Here is an 18,273-nt window from a genome sequence, read left to right on the forward strand (position 1 = left end):
CCTAGATTGGAACATGACCCTCAGGCTGAAAATGGTTGGTCAGCCTGGAGTAGGGACTGGACCGCTTGGCCTCAGTGAGGCAGTCACCTCTGGCGGCAGGCTGGGGGCAGGTGGGAGGGATAGCAGATCCAGACCCCCAAAGGAGCACCCTGCTCACTGCCTCCAGCACTTATCACCCATGGCTGATGCTTGGGAAGAGCAGGGCTGTCACTGCCTACTGCTCTCCAGCCTCCTTTCTCTATCCTCTGCAGTCTTCAGCATGCTGGGACTTCTCTGGGTCACCTCCTGTTGCCTCAGGTGGTGGTGCAGGTGATAGTGATGGGGGACGCACGCCATTTTCTGTTTTGCCTTAAGAGGCCAAATGTCATGGCTTGGACAGGACAAAGGGGAACAATAACCACAGAACTATCTTTGGGCCTTCCTCCTGTGGTGGGATATTTATCATGGCTGGAGAAATACTTTGGGAATCCCCTAATTTGACACCGCTTTCACACAAATGATATGGTTTACATCTCTTAGCAAGAGTGTGACTTCCACAGACTATTTCGTAGTTCTCTTTTGAAGATCATTTTGATTGCTGAAAAGTGCCATTTTACCATTTCTTTCTTTCATCCACAGCTGCCTGCTTTTTTGGTGGAGATTCATAAGACCAAGGTGGATATGTGATGCGACAGAAAATGGGGGTTTTGCAGCTCATTACCCTATTCATACAGAGAATATGAATCAGTTTATCGGCACTGAGAAACTGGGTAGTGATTTTCCCACCTCTGTTCATGTAGTTTAAGGCAAGAGGGAAATCCATTAGTATACACAGAGCTCCCCTACCAGACCACACCTGGTTCTATGAAGCAAATAGTATTGTATTAAAAACCAGGTAAAATACAGGGTGGGGTTCCATATATTAAATAAACAGCCTTGGAATCACTAGTTATAAAACAATAAAACATACCATCAAACCAATTAAAGGCTGCTAAAAGCACCAACAAAATAGCTTAAAAAAATCATAAACTTAAAAAAAAAACCCTGTAGCAATAAGTACAATCTGCCTATAGGTCCATAGCAAAAGGTGCTGAATCTCTGCCAGCATCTGCTGCAGTTTGAGTTGGTTTTGTTGGTTTTCTTCTTTTCATTTTTTTAATTCTATAGTCAGCATGGTCAGTGGTCAAGGAGGATGGGAGCTGGAATCCAACAACACCTGGAGGACCACAGGTTACCCATCTCTGATCTAGTCCACTTGTAACAGCCTTATACTGGTCCACATAGCCCAATATTATCTACTGTGACCAGTAATGGTACTATCTTCCATTTTTCCAGGCATAATTCATAATGCTGCTATCAACCTTTAGAACCGTAAATAGCCTGGGATACTTGAAGGCCTGCCTATTCCAATAGGCCCATGCCTGAGGACTTAGAAATCAGAGGTTCTTCCACATCTGATTTGGGGCAGGTGGTTAGACAAGAAAGTGGTTTCAGTGGTTGCCCACAGGCTCCTGGGCTCTCTTCTCTGGAAGGTCCACCTGTCCTCCTTTTCCATGCTTTTGGCCTTCTGAAGAAAGACAAAGACCCTTTATGTAAGAGGACTTTGGGGTGTTATGAAAATGTATACATCCATCCTATGGTAGCAATGGTGGGTGGGACTCCATAGTGGGTCTACACTACTTCCTGAACTCTGCCAGCTTGCTAAACTCTGCCAAAGCTTCTCTCTGTGTTTTTGTCCCCTTGGAGAATGCATGTGGCCCCTGAGAAGAAATTAATGCAAGCTCCAGGGCCTGTTTTGGGACATGTTGGGGCAATGAAGCATCCCACCCCCACCCCCGCCAGAGTGCCCAGTTTCTCCTGGTGGCAGGACACTGGTGGCAGTATGCCCATGTCCTTTCTGCAGGGGTACATGGGGTGCCCCCCAACCAGGGGCCTCCCTCTCTGCCACCTTCCAGATGCCCTTCAGCCATCCAAACCCTGGCTGTAGGATTGCTCCCCTAATGGTCTGTCATTGACATTTATTTCATTGCTGCTGCTTAATTGTTGTTTTAAATTATTATGTACCCACCATAGTGCTTTTAATTATTTTAAATGTATTAGTATAATTCTAGAACAAATTGTGATTTTTGATTGGTTTTGATTTTGCTAGCAGTATTGGTTATCATAGTATCATTCATATCTATATCTATATCTATGCAAGATAAAAATACTTGAAAATAAACAAACAATCAAATTAATTATTTATAGTAATCATGCACCCATCACTGATGAGAAAAGATGAAAAGTGTGCTGCAGAATACAAGCAACTGATGTTGTCTATTATGGTATGCAGATAGCAGCTTCTGAAAGTATAGAATGTCAAAAAATATTTACGTAGATATTCTTTTATACACCAAGAGTTAACACCAGTCAAATTAGTTTTTTCAGAAATTAAGCATCAGTTTTGCTGTTTCATAAAAGCACTGAAGGCAGAAAGCTACAAGAGTAAAAAAATACCCACAGATGATTCTCATGGATATGATTCAGAACATTAATACCTTAATTTGCATAAAATGAGTTACATATTGCTGCGGTAATTTAATTTGTTTGACCAGGAGTTTGCAATTGTGAAAAAGAGATTCAGAAAGGCCAGTGAATGAGTCTTGCATATTTTCTCCAAATGGCTGATTTCAGTTAATGTGAAATCACAGATTTAATTATAAGGCAGTACCAAATTACAGTGGTGCAGATTTTGGAAGGCGAGAATTATAACAAACGGCTGCTGTGGAAAAACAATGGCATCCTTATGCTCGGCAGGGCTTTTGAAGGAGACCCACGCTGAGAGTTTAATCTTCATTGTCATCCTCCGAGTGGGGAAGAATTTCCACAGAAGGGAATCAGGGAAATATTAAATCAAGGAATGAAATAAATAATGGGGGATATGCTTATTGGGGGGCGGGGGAAGCAAACAGCTAGCAAAATATAATAGGTTATGGGCATGTAAAGGAAAAGAAGAGACATTATCCAGCCCAAGTAGCCAGTTTATGCCACAATCCTATACACACTGACCTGCAAGTAAAAACCATTGAACTCAAAACAAATTACTTCTGAGTCGTCATGAACAGCATCTTAAAAAGCAGAGACATCACCTTGCCAAGAAAGGTCCGTATAGTTAAAGCTATGGTTTTCCCAGTAGTGATGTATGGAAGTGAGAGCTGGACCATAAAGAAGGCTGATCGCCAAAGAATTGATGCTTTTGAATTATGGTGCTGGAGGAGACTCTTGAGAGTCCCATGGACAGCAAGAAGATCAAACCTATCCATTCTTAAGGAAATCAGCCCTGAGTGCTCACTGGAAGGACAGATCCTGAAGCTGAGGCTCCAATACTTTGGCCACCTCATGAGAAGAGAAGACTCCCTGGAAAAGACCCTGATGTTGGGAAAGATGAGGTCACAAGGAGAAGGGGGCGACAGAGGACGAGATGGTTGGATAGTGTTCTCGAAGCTACCAGCATGAGTTTGATCAAACTGCAGGAGGCAGTGGAAGACAGAAGTGCCTGGTGTGCTCTGGTCCATGGGGTCACGAAGAGTTGGACACGACTGAATGACTAAACAACAACAACAAAGTCATGAACTAGATTATGTTGTTAAAGTCCCACCGATTTCTGTGTGAGCACATTTCAGCAAAGGCATCTGGGCAGAAGTGAGATTGTCAGGTCTAGAGAGACAGTGTGGCATAGTGGTTAGAGTGTTGGGCTACGACCTGGGAGACCAGGGTTCAAATGCACAGTCAGCCATGAAGCTCACTGGGTGACCTTGGGCCAGTCCCTGCCTGTCAGCCTAACCTACCTTACAGGGTTGTTGTGAGGATAAAATGAGGGGGATAAATATGTATACACTCTTGAGCTCCTTGGAAGAAATGGACAGAATAAATTGATTAAAAAATAGAATGAAAAAGCCACATTCCCAATGTGGCAAACAAAATCTAGATGGTTTGGGAGGTTCTGAACAAAATACCCTTCCTAGGTTGACTTCCTTTTTGCTACTCCATTTGCTTTTCCCTTTCCTTTGAGTGTAACCTTCCCAGAGGCTGGTGGCTCTTCTTCTTTCCCCCTTAGTTGCCTAGAAGGGACAACCGAACAGGAAGTGGTGGCAATGAAAAGAAGCAGCAGGGTGAAAGGATTTAGTAAAGGGGTGGCAAACCCATGACCAATGGGCCTTATCCAGTCTGCTGAACTCTTTATAATAATATAATAATAATTTATTATTTATACCCCGCCCATCTGGCTGGGTTTCCCCAGCCACTCTGGGCAGCTTCCAACAGAATATTAAAATACAATAATCTATTAAACATTAAAAGCTTCCCTAAACAGGGCTGCCTTCAGATGTCTTCTAAAAGCCTGGTAGTTGTTTTTCTCTTTGACATCTGGTGGGAGGGCGTTCCACAGGGCGGGTGCCACTACCGAGAAGGTCCTTTGCCTGGTTCCCTGTAACTTGGCTTCTCGCAGTGAGGGAACCGCCAAAAGTCCCTTGGCACTGGACCTCAGTGTCCGGGCAGAACAATGGGGGTGAAGATGACTGAGGCCGTTCAAGGCTTTAAAGGTCAGCACCAACACTTTGAACTGTGCTCGGAAATGTACTGGGATCCAGTGTAGGTCTTTCAAGACCTGCTCCCCAACAATTGGGCCTCGGTGCCATCTTCCTTTTTAAAAATAAAATAAAATATCCAGGTATAGCCCCATCCTCACAATGCTAAGCCCCAGCATGATGATGGAGATCTGATCTGCCTCTCCAGCCATACATCAGGCTGATCTGATGAGCAGAGGAAGTGGGCAACATTAAAGTTTATGTATCTACACTGGTCGCCTGACACGTCTCTGTCTGTTTATGTACACAGAGTTTACTCTCTCTCTCCCTCTCTCTCTGTCCCTTCCAAGGTTAGGCATGAGGAGAAGGTGAAAAGGGCTCCCATTCTTGGTACACTGGCTGTTGTCTTAGCAGCATTTATCGTTCCTGCCCTCATGCAAGTTCCTATATGCATGGTGGCGGCATGTGTGTGCACGAGTGTAATTTGGCCACTGCCAATTTTGCATGATTTCCAGGGGGACGGGCAGCGTCAACTGTTGATGCAGCTGCTGGGCTGAAAAAGGCCAACAGCCCCTGCTTTTAAGGGTGACCACTTACATGACACTTAAACAGGGGAAATGTATCATCAAAAAAGAGGACAAATGAAGTTAGAGATTTGCATAAAATATGCACATGCTATTGTTTAGGTACAGATGCAAATTTTGAAATCATGATTCTACTTTAAATACAATACAACACCTGTGTGTCTGCTGAGTCTGCTCCAGATGCTGTCAGGGACAGCCTAGCCCATTTTGCCACCTGAGGAGAAAGGGGAAGGTGCCACGCCCTGCCACTGCAGCCTCCCTTATTTGGGTTGTGTGGCAGCACCCAAGGGGGCTGCCTCAACATGCCTCAGGGGAGGGCAGTCTCTCCTAACTGTTGATGGGCAGCTCCAAAGCACCAGCTGTTCCCTCTTGATATGGTCCTTTATTTTAAACTAGACTTGGGACTCAGGTACGTTAGTCAAAAAACGGTGCTTTGAATGCGTTATAAGCATGCAACACCAGATGGCGCTAGAGAGCAAAACAAAATTCTATGCAATTTTCCATAGCGTTTTTTTCCTTTTGTTATAATGATTTAATTTCTGTCTTATTTATTGCGTTGTTGTCCGTCCCCCCCCCCCTGTTTAGATCCACCCTTGGACTAGGCAATCCTTCTACCGGAGGATGGCCCTCTAAAGTAGGATATCCTATTGACAGTAGGCCTCTTGCTCAGGTGTGGGCCTCCACAGGGGCCCAAATGTGTGGCCCCCCTATGCTATTGTTGTCACATAAAACATTTACATTATGAAGCATAGAAAGGTGCAGAAGATACTAAACAAAAGGGTAGCTGGTTGCGTCACATTGCTTTTGATCCTGACTAGGCTTCTACAAATGGAAGGGCTCCTTCTGTTCACAGACAGAACTGAGAGTCAGCAGAGAATCTCATGCTGCTCCAGTCCTCCAGAGCAGCTGTTTGTTGGGCACAAAGTATATCAGAGGAAAAACGACTCATCAAGTGGATGTTCCCACCAATGGCAGCAAATATTTCACAGCACAGCTTTATTGATAGTAAGGAGTTCACGTGAAAGAACTGCTGCACTTATAGGTACAAAACAGCTGGCCTTGCAGTCACAACAATTAACAAGCATTTCATCAAGTGAATAAGGGGATATATGATTGCAGCTTTTATAAGACTTTATGAATGCTTACCTGGGAGTAACTTTCACTGAATAGTGTGGTACTTGTTTCTAAGGAAGCACGCATAAGTTTGCTCTGTTAAATAAGTTTCCATCCCAGCTTTGACCTTGTTTAGAATTATCCTAGTTTTTGTTAGTTTCTCAGTTTTTTTTCCTTAGAAAGAAACTTTTTAATGCTTTCTTTGAAATATATGAACCTTTTAATGTGTGAATAACTTATTCAGCTCCTAAATTTAAATGCCTTGTGGGCGTAATTTTTCTATTTTAGTTTAATTCTATAGCTGCCTTCACTTTGTCTGAAATATATTATTCATTGTCTCCAAATTATAACTGGGCTGATGTGTTAGCATATAAGTTCTTCAATGCATTTCAATGTTTTAACCATTTATATGGCAACAGCAAGTAGTACACTGTTTTCGCAAAGATGTCAGCAGAAGGGCGGGAGGCAGAACACTGTTAGTAGTATTAACAAATCTTCTAAACCAATCTTCCCCAACCTGGTGCCCTCCAGATGTTTTGGACCACAGCTCACATCAGCACCAGCCAGCCAGCCTGGCTCTGTTGTAGTGCAAAACATCTGGAATCCACCAAGTTGGTGGGAGAGTTTTAAATAGATTACATGACAAAGAAGCTGCTGGTTTTCTAGCAAGTTTGGATACCTGTAGAAATTTGGATACCTGCAGATTTCAAAAAGTAATTATATTTTGAACTGCTTTTTTAAAAAGCATAAGTATCAATTTAAATCATTTATGCTCTGGCCTGATCCTGAGCCCCAGCTTTCAGTAATCCATCTTTCAATGCTTATGTTGGCAAGGAGGGCATTGGTTCTTCCGCAAAGCAAGAGTTTGTAAGCCCAGGTATGACTTCCATGCTGGAGCTAGAGATCTCTCTCCCTCAAATCCAACAAAGCGTGTTCTCCTTCATGGAGAGCACATGTTGCAGTGGGGTCTGCTGAGCCACCCCTCTGTTACCAGGCAGGGTCTCTAAAGATGGCCTGGGGCAGTGATTGGTTCACTGGGTTGCTGGGGTAAAAGTTATGTTGCAATTTTGGTGGGAGGGGTAAAATGTTTAAATACTCTGCACGCAGCCTGGAGCTTTCTCTTTGCTGTGTGCAACGGATCACCCGCCCACCTGCCCTTGAGTAAGGGGTTGTTGCATTGACCTCGCTATGCCTGTCATGGGGTCGTCTGCCGTTGGGGCAGGGGCTTGGTAGGAATTTTGTCCATCTGGCTGATTGGCTGGGCCATTTGGTTTTTGCCTACTGCGTAGCAAATCGTCACAACTTGTAAGGTTGCGGTTAGGCATTGGTTATAAATTGGTGGAGGAGGGGTTAGGATAGGCTGGGCCTGCCCCTCCATGGTTGCTGCGGAAAGGGAATTCCGTTAAAGGAATCCTGGGGCTTGCCATCTTTTCGTCCAATCCCTGGAATGGGACTAGGGCCGGCAAGCCTTCGGGGAGCATGCAGATGAAAATTGATTGTCTGTGACTCAGCTCCATTTCTCCCCGACTTGCTTTCCCCCGCACTGTCTTTCGGTGGTGCCCGGAAGTCAGTTCTGTCCCCAGGCGGGGGGACAGATAGTCTTAACCAATGCCTAAACAATCACTCACGGTTTTGTATTTAAATAAAGTTGTGGCCAAAATTATGCCAAAAACCTTAAACAAAAATTAAGTGTGCGTTGTGAGTTATTTGGGGGGTGGCTTGGGGACCTCGACACGCAACACTCACAGAGACCAACATTCCATCACATATGGGTTTTGTGATGTTCTGTGTTGGAATGCAGGCCTGCCTTATGAGGCAAATATCAGGTTGTGACTGGTGCAGAAATATTCTGACTTCTTCTTTAGTAATTAGTGTGAGTGTGCCACGAGTGTACCAATTTTCTTCTTCTTGGGTGGCCTTTAAAAGCCTTAAACATTTGGAGGACGTTTCCTCCCCCAATTTGAAAGAAGCTTATAAACAACCCTCAGTTACTCTAAAAGGCTATGCAAAAATTTCACCCGATTGCTTGGGCATGCCTTAACTAATTGGGACCGTGCTGATTGTACCCATTTTGTTAGCAACATCAAGGTGTTACTATTAGCATACAAAGCCCTTAACAACTTGGGACCAGTTTACCTATGATTACGATTACAATATCTTTATTGTCATTGTCCCTTGCGGAACAATGAAATTGAAAAACTACCTAAAACTACATAAAAACTACATAAAACTACCACAAAACTACATAAAAACTACATAAAACTACATAAAAACTACATAAAACATTAAAAAACCCCTAAGAACTCTAAAACCCCATTTTAAAATACACTATACTACAGAGACCCCTTATGCTGCCTTTAGAACCAGAATTGCATTAGCGTAAAAACTGTTTCTCAGGCGGCTAGTCCTGGCCTTTATAACCCTATACCTTCTTCCAGAAGGCAGAAGCTGAAAGAGATCATTTCCGGGGTGCGTACTATCATGTGCTATCTCTGATGCTTTCTTATGGCACCTGGCAGCATAGATTTGATCTAAGGTGGGAAGAGTGCACCCACCTATGAGATTGATTTACTCCATGTGTGCCCACTCGATTGCTTCGATCAGCGGAATTGGCACTGCTACAGGTACCACATAATGCCCATCCTGCATTTCTAAGAACTCATTTAGTGAGGCAGTGCCTGCACTTTGGAAATCCCTGCCTATTGAGATCACACATGCATTGCTACCTCTCTTTCCTCTGCTCAGCTAAGCCGGAGGTATGGTCACCACTCCATAAATAACACATTGCATCCAGGCAAAAGCACTTCAGGAGAGCGTGGAGCAAGGCTGTGAGGCTGTGGCCTGGGATGGTCCCAAGGGCCTCAGGTTCCTGGCCAGTGTCTTTGCTCTCTCGTGGTGCACAAGTTGAGGCTGGAAACACAACTTCCTGTTTCCTTGGTTTTGGAGCATGAGGGAATGAGCAGAAGACATGGCTCGTTCTTAAACCAAAGGGAATTTGAACCTAGCATTTCCATTTGTTTCTCTTTATAAAGGAAATGGACTGAATCACAGTCCCCACACCAACCTTCACCAAAGTACTTGTGCTTTGATGATGATGATGATAAATTTTATTTATACCCCGCTTTTCCCAGCCAAGGCCGGGCTCAGGGCAGCTAACACCAGGTATAAAAACAATTGATTAAAATAACAACTTCAAAACAGGATTAAAATACAACATTAAAATGCAGCCTCATTTCAGTAGAAATTCAAATCTGAAACTTTCCTATTCGGAAAAAGTTATTCCCATATTTTGTTTCCTTTGGACCCCTGATATAGGTCTATAGCTCCCATCATCCATGTCTCTTGGCTGAGCTGGCTAAAGGTGATAGGAATTGTAGTCCACCAGCATCTGGAGATTGAGGGTTAATGAATACTTGGCTTGCATTTAACTACTCATCTGGTCCCCAGGCAAGGGCACGGAATCCCAACTAGGCAAGCGAGGAAGAAGGTAAGGGACGGACGTATCACTTGGCTTTCATGTTTGCCATGGAGGAAGGCAAGTCCTTTTCTCCATGGCCACTGGGAAAACACAGCTGATAGGTAAAGGAAGAGAGACCAATCCCTCTACCAGTACATTCAGTAGATGTCTTTAAAAAAACCAACCAACCCACAGTCCATTAATATAACCCACTAAGATAATAGAAGTCTGTTAATAGGCTAGGAAAAATATTCTATTAAAAGTCTAGTAAAATAATCAGGCTAGTCTAAGCAGGACTTGGCACAAAGATGGTAAAAAGCCGTATTGGATCTTAAGGAAAGAGTTGGCAAATTAATCCTAAATCTTTAGGTGATTTCATCTGTTAGATTTTTAGTATGGTTTCCTAATTTTGACTTAATAACTATTAGCCCTTTCAGTTTGACAGTGTGAACTGGCCCCAAGTGCTTAATATATATATGCAGTATGTTGCATATAACATGAGAATATCAAATAAAACTATGTGCATTTACATGATGCCAGTAATTATTTCTTTTGTTTTTTGTTTTCTAAAAGGTAGAAGGATTGGGACCACAGTAAATTACTATGCATTTTTACCATAGTACACAGTGTGGTTTATAATCGGTACCAATGTTTAATGTCCTGTAATGTCTTTTCTACATGCCACATTATATTTGATGTTTTTGATGCTAGCGTGCCCCATTGTCATATTGAAGATCCACAAAAGCTACTGGTTTGATAACCCAGCAGCCAGAGGAAGATCTGCTCTGCATAGCTAACAGGCCCGGGTTCTGTTGAATAATTGTCTGATTTGGCAGTAAGTTAAGCAGAGTGAACAACTGTGCAAATGGTCTTTTGGGTCATTATGTTATTGTGCATCATCTACAACCTATTAATACATTTTGAGCTTGTGTGCATGTCTTGTTAAATTTATTTGTTTTTAACAAATCGCTCCTGAAACCAAGCACACTTTATCAAAGCCACTTTGTAAATCTAGCATTATTTATCATAAGGAATTTTATTTATTGAATTTTATTTGCCATCAAGAGAGACAGACACAAATATAATGTTTAAAAAGATGTCTATTGATGTGAGAAAAATGCAAGCCGTGTGGTAGAAGCTTACTGAGTGGGAGAAATGTAAATGCTCCCTGCATTTTATCTCACATGACAGAATGCATTATGGTCAAAACAGTGTCTTCCTGAAGACACAGGTTTCAAAAATCTGCATAATATACACTTTTATGTATGCTGCTTATGCAGAATGCAAGTCTTTAGTTAAATGCCCAACAGTCTCATTTAGAGGCCCTTTCACTGGTAACATCACCTTGCCCATGTGTAAACAAGATGTATATGGGCACCAGAGCCCATAAACTCATTACAATTAACTGTGGCACAATATAACACCTCCTTATAAATCCCTGAATGCAAAAAAATGATGTGATATAGTGGTGTGGTATATATGAATGTGAAAGCTTGCTATTCCCATCAAACAATTAGTTGCCTTTGACACAGAACCTCCTTTTCCCACCAATTAGTGCAAACTGCAGGGTGCATTTCTAGAATTCTACAAGCTAACAGTCAGTGGCGTAATGAAGAATTTAGGACTCTTCAATAACTTCCGAAGCATGGTTTGGTTTGTCTCAATTTATACAGAGCCTGTTTAGTTTGCAAAATGCATTTTGTCTCTTTGTTCTCCATTTGTACGGTTATAATTCAAACATTTATTTAAAATATATGCCTGTGGCAGCTGATGTCTATTCCTTTTCATCTGTTATACATTCTTATGATTTCTTAATTTTCCTCCCCAGTATTTAAAAAAGACAGAGCCCAACAGATACTGTCCAGACATTTTCCACTCATGGGTTTTGGAAGTGATGGTGAGCAGAGGACGTTTTAGGGTCACGCGACCCGTTCAGTCGTACCAGGCGCAGAGCCTCAGAGATGCCACAAGGGGCAGCACAGCTATGATAGAGAATGGAAGGTGAGAGGCAGAGAGTACTGAATTTTGGTATCCCTCAGGGCGCTGCTGAAATTTAAGACTCCAAGATCAGCCAGTGTGGTAAGGGAAGTAAACAGAGTACAAAGGAGGGTTACAACTGAGGCCCTATCTGCACTGTGCATTTAAAGCAGCATCATGTCACTTTCAACAATCATGGCTCCCTCCCACCAAATCCTGGGAACGATTTGTTAAGGGCGCTGGGAGTTGTTAGGAGACCCCTGTCCCACACAGAGCTACACCTCTCAGAGTTCCCTGGGAAGAGGGATTGACTTTTGTGAAGGCACAAAAGTGAAGGCACTTTCAAGTTCTGTAGCTCTGTGAGGTAAATAGGGGTCTCCGGGTGGCGCTGTGGGTTAAACCACAGAGCCTAGGACTTGCCGATCAGAAGGTCGGCGGTTCGAATCCCCGCGCCACAACCCCAGAGTTGGCCACGACTGGACCTAATGGTCAGGAGTCCCTTTACCCTTTACTGTACCTTTAACAGTCTCAGAACTCTTAACAAACTACAATCCCCAGGATTCTTTGAGGGAAAGTCATGACTGTTTAAAGTGGCATAATACTGCTTTAAATATATAGCACACTTATTTTTGTGTATGTATCCCTAGACTTGTAGCAACGCATCACAACAAAGTCATGATGCCAATCCACCACTGCGCTCATGTTGTGTTGGCCAGTGTTGAGGTCAGTTTACAGCAATGAAAAACTTAATAAGCAAAAACATTTCCCCCCCATAAATGTTTCCTCTTACCTAATTAGTAGCATCAAAACTCGGAAAGGACTAAATATTAACTTGAAAAATTTAAGATGTGGTGCCTCCTTATGTTGTATGGCCAATGGTCAAGGATGATGGGTTGTAGTCCAACAACTTCCAGGAAAATTAGGCTCCTTTGAGCATTCTGCTAAATCTTGGAATCCATCCCTGAGAGGTTTCTTTCTTTGAATGTTGGACTGCATGAATGGTCTTCTGCTCACCCATCCCTAGGCTGAAGTCATTGACTAATATTTCTGACTCCCCCCCCCCCACACCTTATCCAAAGACATAGAATCATAGAACTGTAGACCCTCAAGGATGATCTGGCCCAACCTTCTGCAATGCAGGGATCTCAGCTAAAACATCCATCACAGATGACCATCCAAACACTGCTTAAAAACCTCCAGTTCACAACTTCCCAAGGGAGCCCATTCCCTGGTCGAACAGCTCTTACTGTCAGAAAGTTCTTCCTATTTATTTGTTTGTTTCATAACCATATTACCTCCTGGTCCCTAGCCAACGAAAGTGAACTGATATTAAAGAAGACTTAGGAAAAAAAAAAAGGGCAGATTATTGACTGCAGCTACTGAAAACTCTTTCTAAATGTGCTAATAGCGGCACATAGTAAATATAGCGTGCAGGATTAGTACAACCCAGGCTTTCCTCTTGATGGCTTTGGGATGGTTTGATCACCCTGTTCTTTGCAGCAGTGAGCAATGGGTTTGAGTTGTGCATGCAGCTTTGTATGTCGCAGCAATGGGCAGCTACAAAGGACAATCCAGCAAGCATCATTGCTTCTACAGGATCATCCTCATAAGTCAATCCAAGCCTTTCCCATAATCATGGAAAGCAGTGGGGGGTGGGAATCCAAAGTTTTGCAAAACTGTTAATTGATTTTATCTATTTATTTTAAAAGCTGCACCTAGCAGTCAGACAAAGCAATGTAGGAGACCCCTTAGAGCAGGGAGAGAAAACCTATGGCCCTCTAAATGTTATTGGATTAAAACTCCCATCATCCCTGGCCAATGTCCATGCTAGTTGGGTTTGATGGAGTGCACAGGTTTCCCATCCATGCTCTAGAAAGTGAGCATGATACCATAGCAACTTGGTCTGCCGGGCTGCTCATTTCTGGGCTGAGGTCAGTCTGAACTGGCAAATAACACTTTTCCTTAACACTTGATTGGATTACTAAAAACTGCATTTGCACTCGGGTACAAATAGCTATTTTGGGATGACTTCAGCATATGCAGCAACAGCAGCTTCAGACTGCATTACGATCCCAAAACAGTTTCCCTGGGGTGATAAAATAAAAGTGTGGCTCAGAAATCTGTGTGAATGACCAATGAACTTCTAAAATCAAAAACAATAAATCAGATCGCAAAGACTGCAGGCGTGTGCTATCACCAGGTCTCCCCTCAACGTCCAATTATCCTTTTTCTTGCTTAACAACAAGCCACGAGTTGGGTACGCTTTAACTTATTTACATCAATGGACAAACATGACTGTTCTATGTTGGATCATGGCCCCTCTGTTTCACTATTGAATATTGAATATTCTTGTGTTTTCTTTGCTCATGATAGTCTCACGCTATGGCAGTACAGATCATTCTACATTAACATTGCCCTATAGCAATTATTTTTAATGACTGGTCATTTAAAACAGGTTTTGTGTTCAGTGCATAAACACAATATCTAATCAATTGGCACAGTGACATTGCATGAAAATGCTACATATGTTCACCCACAAGATATTCAATTCATCCACAGCATTTTCAAAAACAATGGGTCGGGGAGACAATTTAGACCAAACACACACATGCAAGTGCCTATTCTTTCCTTTATTATACAATCAGAGGCAATTGAGATTTTAGAAATAAGAGAATTGCAATTCTTTGAACGCTTGTACATTAGGAATATTGTGATTGGATTATGAATGATAAGGTAAGTTTGTGTGTGCGTGTGTGTGTGTAAGTGCATGTGTGTGAAGACAAAGGCCCAAGGCAATTTATGTTCGGGTTTTGCAGTGGTTTTGCTGCAAGCATGCAGAACTAACTGGGTTTAGATTAAGGGAGTCTAATTAGTGTCATGTCAAACTGGCAGTGATCATAAGACAAGAGAGGGGTCATTCTTGTCATCTTCTTGGTCTTTTGCCCTTAAATATAGAGCTGCATAAAGCACAATCTCCATCTTGTTAATGGAAGCAGAATATGTATAATCTGCACATGAAATGAAAAGAAAATGTGTAAGGAAATTTCTTTTTCCCATTTCCTCGTCAGAAGCTGTGAATTTTAGTGAGAATTAAAGTAAGGCTAATTCTGCAGTCATCTTCTGACCTGTCAGGTTAGCTGTCACCCTCACGTCTCTCAGTGCAGGTCTTTAGCTTCTTCTTGCTGAGTGCAGCCTTTGCCAACTGACAGAAAAATACAGACCATGACAAGAAAAAAAGAACATAATGTCCTTTTCACCCATCACTACTCAAAATTGCTCAATCTTTACTGACATATTATTATACATTGTTTCTCTGGGAGGGGGAAAAAAGAAGAAGAAGCATTTGCTTTCTTTTCTATAAGAAGTGTGAAACTTTCAGGAGACAAGCAACCATTCCCCGAAAAATATTAAAGCCTGTAATTATTTTAAATTGTCTATTAATATGCAATATGCTGCCCTTTAATAGGAATAAGTTGCAGCCTATCTGAAGTTATTATGATGGCGCCCACTAGTGTCATGTTGGGTAAGGGGGTCTATCAGCAATTCCATTATTTCCCAAGTGGCCATGATGGGGTGCACTGCAGGAGACTTTTTATTTTTAAAGGAATAAAACACAGCTAAATCTCTGCTGTACCATTATGGCAATTTATTTTTTTTATTAAAAAAAACTTTCAGAAGCACTATATCAAGCCGTCAGAGGAGAGTTCATTTAGAAATGTTTATCTTTCCTTTTTTAAAAATATTAAAAAACCCACAAATCTATTGTCTTTTTACTTCCAAATTGTGTCCCAAATTAAGAAGCCTGTTTACGCTACACTTCATTGGAAAGATCATGTTATTAATTAATTAATCTTTAAAAAATATATTCAGCGTGGCAGAACAGGCCTCTCTTCATTTATGTAACTGTGACAAACGGTTTTGAAAAGGGCGTGTGGCCTCGTGTCCTATTGATCAAAAAATATCAATGCGTCACATGAATTGATCAGAAGGAATCCAGCAGCTTTCATGAGCGCTCTGAGCTCTAATATAAACACGAATGTCTGTGCGAATTCAGGGGCTGCACTATTCAGCTTGGCATCAGGGGATATTCCGTGTATACATGGCCATGCAGCTTTGGATCACTGAGAAAGTTACTAGATATGTCTCACTGGGACTTGCTGCTGAGTAAACACTATCGGGTTGGGCTGCCAAGCTGCAAGCCTAGGCACACTTAATTGAGCCTAAATCCCATTGAATTGAGTGTGGTTTCCTTCCAGGTAAACATGCATACAGGTATGCGCCCTAACCCAGGAGCCTAGAGGTGTTTAAAAGTGTGAAAATTACCACCCATGAATAAAAGGACAATTTAAATATAAATTACTAAAATACTTTGTTGCATTAAAAGTATCAGTTACCTGCTTCATTCCAGCAAGCCAGCCCAAACAAGAAGAGGTTACTAATTGGAATGTGAAGGTTTCTCAGAGAATATCACAGGTCCACGGAATGTAAGGGACTACCTATTTTCAGAGCACGTTGCATTGTCTAAAGCACAATGCCCCTTAAGTCCTTGATGTCACTTCAGTCTTAGGTGTCTATTTCTTTTTTATATATAAACACACACACACACACACACACACACACACACACACACACACAGGCGATGTAATAGGAGAATCTAAGCTACTGACATTACACTAAAACAGAAAGATTTTTTAAAAATTGCTTCTCGTAATACCCTGCAGTACAAATCCAAGTAACAAAATGCATTATTTTCTTCCCTCCCACTTCTAAAATTCCCTGGAATTCCCCCCCCCCCCTTATCAGGGCTCGTGCTACTACATCACATGACATTGCTTTGAAAAATCTTTCCTGTCTCAGATGTGGACCTTAATGCATTATGCAAAACCCAGGGATTTAGATTTTTGACACTGCATATACTCAAAATATATTCTAAAGGGAGACATTATATGCTAACTTGTGGAATCTTAAAGCAGCTGCTTGGTTAATATAATATGATGAAAAATATTTATGTAGTTTGTTTTCTTTTCTGTCAAGCCTAGTATCTTATGAAATTTTTTCAAATGGCCAGTAGCTGAAGTAGTGACTTTAGTTTGACTTAATATTATGCCACATTGACAGATGAAAACTCCTTCTAAAAATGTCATTTGAGTGCTCTACTAATTTGCATTTCGCTCGAAAGCTTTTAGTGCTTTGCACATTCACATTATAAACATTTGGGTGAACATTAATACCCCAGCTAAACAAAAATGCTATTCACTTCAACCATTTCTTCCACTACATAAAAACTATAAATGATTCTTCTACAAAAAGAAAAAAAAATGAATGCAACCCGAAAATCAATTATAGTAACTATTTAGAAATGTAAAGGAAAGGCAGTAAAAATGTGACAAAAAATCTTTAATTGTAGGGAAATTGTGCATCTTTTTTCCCAACATGTGAATAAAATGCATTTCCTTCTTTAACAATCACAGTTACAATAGATCTATGCATCTCACAGGAAAAAATTGACAATTTGATTATGACTTGTACTTTTTGCCGGGGCCATGAAAGTGGTTTATGTTTGAAATGTATCAGCTGGAAGGTACTTATTACTCATAAATGCTGTGCTATTTCACTTTCTGCAAAGTGAGCTGTTAACAGATACAATTTGAGCAGAATAGCCAGAGGAGGCCTTTTGATATGCAGAAGAGCTGACCCTCGTGCTGAGCCTTTAATTGGGTTTTTAATTTTCCAGGCCATCTGACAATATCAAACATGATCCCAGTGCTTGAAATGTTGATTGGAGGCTAAGCAGGATCTACTCCAACATGGCATTAAGAAGAAAAAGAGGAAAGAACCCAGGCAGAAAGGAAGACATGGAGAGACTTTAAAGAAGAATCTAGCTTTTCATGTTTGCTGTTTGGGAGCATCCGTCTTCAGCCGTTTGAATATTTCTTTTGGCAATATTTGCACTAATGCTCACCATCAGCTTTTCTGACAGTATCTGTTAAAAAGAGCCAAAACAACTTTTTGCGAAAACAAAAAGCAAACATACCCAAATAACTCTAAATCTGCAAATTTACATATATAAAAAACAACATCCTGGAAACGTTGGTAGCAGAAATAAAATAAACGAATTGCTGTTTTTAACATCATCACTTTGGCTGTTATTTCATATGTTATTGCAGATTCTGTAATGTTGTTTAAATAGTACATTGTTAAACCACAGTATGATTATACATTGCAATGTGTTTTCCTGTCTTGCTGCTGTGAAACGGATTGAAGATCCATCATGTTTCGGTTATGCAATCTTTCAGCAAAACCGTGAAGCAAAGAATCAAATCTCTGTTCTCATTTAATTAGGGTCACACATCTTAAGTTGTAGACTTAAGAGATCTGTATATCCCTTCCGCACAAAGCTTGAGGAATGGTTTGTTTGGACGCCATAAAATGCCAAACAGATTTCCATAAGAAATCCACATGCTCACTAAATAAATTGAGTCATAGAAATCTCCCAGACTGAATGGTAAAAATGCAGAACGTGAGATGTCAAGACCCTATCTAAAACACACTTACCTGGAAGTAAGTTCCATTGATTTCAAGAAAACACGACACAATT

At 41.5% G+C, this 18,273-nt stretch overlaps 1 long non-coding RNA gene across 2 annotated transcripts; it reads left to right on the top strand.

Annotated features, from left to right (window-relative positions):
* Positions 1–4,078: 4,078 nt before the first annotated feature.
* Positions 4,079–17,765, top strand: LOC309356526. Of its 2 annotated transcripts, none has more exons than XR_014162829.1 (3): positions 4,079–4,130; positions 11,527–11,699; positions 17,410–17,765. It is a non-coding gene; the product is annotated as an uncharacterized lncRNA (long non-coding RNA). The 2 variants fall into 2 exon arrangements; XR_014162830.1 differs by lacking the exon at positions 4,079–4,130 and adding an exon at positions 9,562–9,728.
* Positions 17,766–18,273: the final 508 nt, after the last annotated feature.

Source organism: Podarcis melisellensis (assembly GCF_964234715.1).
Source record: "Podarcis melisellensis genome assembly, chromosome: 1".
NCBI lineage: Eukaryota > Metazoa > Chordata > Lepidosauria > Squamata > Lacertidae > Podarcis > Podarcis melisellensis.